This window comes from Bos mutus, chromosome 7 (assembly GCF_027580195.1).
Source record: "Bos mutus isolate GX-2022 chromosome 7, NWIPB_WYAK_1.1, whole genome shotgun sequence".
Classification (NCBI taxonomy): Eukaryota; Metazoa; Chordata; class Mammalia; order Artiodactyla; family Bovidae; genus Bos; species Bos mutus.
Window position 1 is genome coordinate 53,878,918 of NC_091623.1, and position 3,365 is coordinate 53,882,282.

The following is a 3,365-nucleotide window of genomic DNA, read 5'->3' on the forward strand; positions in this document are numbered from 1 at the left end:
TACATTTAAGTAGAGAATCACAAGCAGAAATACAGTCAAGAAGGCTTTTTCACTTATGTGAAATCCAGATATTAAAGCAATAAACATAATCAAGCTGGTGCAAATTATTTTCTCACCTCGTATCTTGATTTGATCTCTATCAACTTCAACTTGTCTACCCAACCATGGAGCATCATCCAGTGAGAAATCTCCAGTACAGAACTTCACAAACCACTGTGGACATGTTCAATCAGTCACAGCACCTTCTATATAAATCCTTTCTCATCTCTCAGTTGAGATTTTACCTATCTTGAAATAATAAAGCACCATATGTCAAAAAATAAAAATAAAAAAAGTGGCAAAAAAAGGGAATGATTCACCTTTCAAGGATGCTTGCACCACCAAAGAAAATTATTGAATCTCCGTAGATACAATGAGATTCAGTCAAGGAGTGATTATGATACACAAAGGGTCCTCAATGTCCCTACTGTCATGTTAAACCATGAAAGAGAAGCAATATTCAGGTGTCAATCAAAGAAAGGCAAGGGGGTCATAAGACTTACAAAACTGATAACATGAGAGAGGTAGAATTTTTATATCTCCAGGTTTAGTTTTGCTACATTTTCAAGACTACACTCAAATGGGTGGCCAGAACCTAAGAGGAGATTGTTCTGCTAAGGAATCTCCACAAGGCCCTTTTGATGCCCCAGTTTCTCAGACTGTAGACGAAGGGGTTCAGCATGGGGGTGACCACAGTGTACATCACCGAGGCTGCAGCATTCTTCCTGGGAGATTGTGAAAGAGCTGAGCTGAGGTATTCACCCAGGGCTGTTCCATAAAATAAGCAAACAACTGCCAGGTGAGAACCACAGGTAGAGAAGGCTTTATACCTCCCACCTGATGAGGGGACCCTCAGAATGGAGACAAGAATTTTATAGTAAGAGAAAAAGATCCCTGAGGTAGGGATAAAACCAGACATGGCACCAATAATATACCTGACTATACTATTTTTGAGTGTGTCAGAACAGGCAAGGTTGAGGAGTTGGGAAGGGTCACAGAAGAAACTAGAAATTTCTACATTCTTGAAGCAGGAAAGTTGTAGCACAATCATATTGTGCACCTGGGAGTCCAAAAGGCTAACACAAAAGGACACCAAGACTAAGGAGCAACAGAGGCGTGGGTTCATGATGACCGTGTAGTGCAGTGGGTGACAGATGGCCACAAACCTGTCATAGGCCATCACGGTAAGAAGAGTACAATCCATATACCCAAAAAGGATAAGAGTAGACATCTGTGTCAGGCAGCCCGCATAGGAGATGACTCTGCTGTGACTTTGGATGTTCACAATCATCTTAGGGATGGTGGTGGAGATGAAACTGATGTCAGCCAAGGACAGATTGGAGAGGAAAAAGTACATGGGGGTATGGAGGCAGGGGTCAGAGGTGATGGCTAATATGATGAGCAGGTTCCCCAGCACGGTGACCAGGTACATGGACAGGAACAGGACACAGAGCAAAGGCTCCAGTTCTGGATCATCTGAGAGGCCCAGGAGGAAGAATTCTGAGACACTGGTTAGATTTCCAGTTCTATGTAGGTTGGATATCTTTGGAAAAAGAAAAGAGGACTTGGAAAATAGGAAATACATAAATGGTCAGTCATGCAGCACTGTGTCCATATTTTGGATTCAACTAACTTATTTCTAAGATTATATATCCCTGTTCCTTCAACAATATTTCTCACTGTGACAAATTATATTTGCTTAGAATTTTTCCTTCTTGATTTCTGTGTTATACATGTCTGTCTATAAACTCTTAGATTATAAAACTTCACAGAAAAGTGAAAGGGGAAATGCTTTCAATTTTTCACCATTGAGGATAATGTTTGCAGTGGGTTTGTCATATATAGCTTTTATTATGTTGAGGTATGTTCCTTCTATTCCTGCTTTCTGGAGAGTTTTTATCATAAATGGATGTTGAATTTTGTCAAAGGCTTTCTCTGCATCTATTGAGATAATCATATGGTTTTTATTTTTCAATTTGTTAATGTGGTGTATTACATTGATTGATTTGCGGATATTGAAGAATCCTTGCATCCCTGGGATAAAGCCCACTTGATCGTGGTGTATGATCTTTTTAATGTGTTGTTGGATTCTGATTGCTAGAATTTTGTTAAGGATTTTTGCATCTATGTTCATCAGTGATATTGGCCTGTAGTTTTCTTTTTTTGTGGGATCTTTGTCAGGTTTTGGTATTAGGGTGATGGTGGCCTCATAGAATGAGTTTGGAAGTTTACCTTCCTCTGCAATTTTCTGGAAGAGTTTGAGCAGGATAGGTGTTAGCTCTTCTCTAAATTTTTGGTAGAATTCAGCTGTGAAGCCATCTGGACCGGGGCTTTTGTTTGCTGGAAGATTTTTGATTACAGTTTCAATTTCCATGCTTGTGATGGGTCTGTTAAGATTTTCTATTTCTTCCTGGTCCAGTTTTGGAAAGTTGTACTTTTCTAAGAATTTGTCCATTTCTTCCACGTTGTCCATTTTATTGGCATATAATTGTTGATAGTAGTCTCTTATGATCCTTTGTATTTCTGTGTTGTCTGTTGTGATCTCTCCATTTTCGTTTCTAATTTTGTTGATTTGATTTTTCTCCCTTTGTTTCTTGATGAGTCTGGCTAATGGTTTGTCAATTTTATTTATCCTTTCAAAGAACCAGCTTTTGGTTTTGTTGATTTTTGCTATGGTCTCTTTTGTTTCTTTTGCATTTATTTCTGCTCTAAATGAAGCAACGGACAAACAACTAATCTCAAAAATATACAAGCAACTCCTACAGCTCAACTCCAGAAAAATAAACGACCCAATCAAAAAATGGGCCAAAGAACTAAATAGACATTTCTCCAAAAAAGACATACAGATGGCTAACAAACACATGAAAAGATGCTCAACATCACTCATTATCAGAGAAATGCAAATCAAAACCACTATGAGGTACCATTTCACACCAGTCAGAATGGCTGTGATCCAAAAGTCTACAAATAATAAATGCTGGAGAGGGTGTGGAGAAAAGGGAACCTCTTACACTGTTGGTGGGAATGCAAACTAGTACAGCCACTATGGAGAACAGTGTGGAGATTCCTTAAAAACTGGAAATAGAACTGCCTTATGATCCAGCAACCCCACTGCTGGGCATACACACTGGGGAAACCAGAAGGGAAAGAGACACGTGTACCCCAATGTTCATCGCAGCACTGTTTATAATAGCCAAGACATGGAAGCAACCTAGATGTCCATCAGCAGATGAATGGATAAGAAAGCTGTGGTACATATACACAATGGAGTATTACTCAGCCATTAAAAAGAATACTTTTGAATCAGTTCTAATGAGGTGGATGAA

The 3,365-nt window shown here is 39.1% G+C and overlaps 1 pseudogene; it reads right to left on the bottom strand.

The window, feature by feature from the left end:
- Positions 1 to 634: 634 nt before the first annotated feature.
- On the bottom strand, positions 635 to 1,638 carry LOC102264392 (olfactory receptor 7E24-like; annotated as a pseudogene).
- Between the last annotated feature and the right edge of the window lie 1,727 nt (positions 1,639 to 3,365).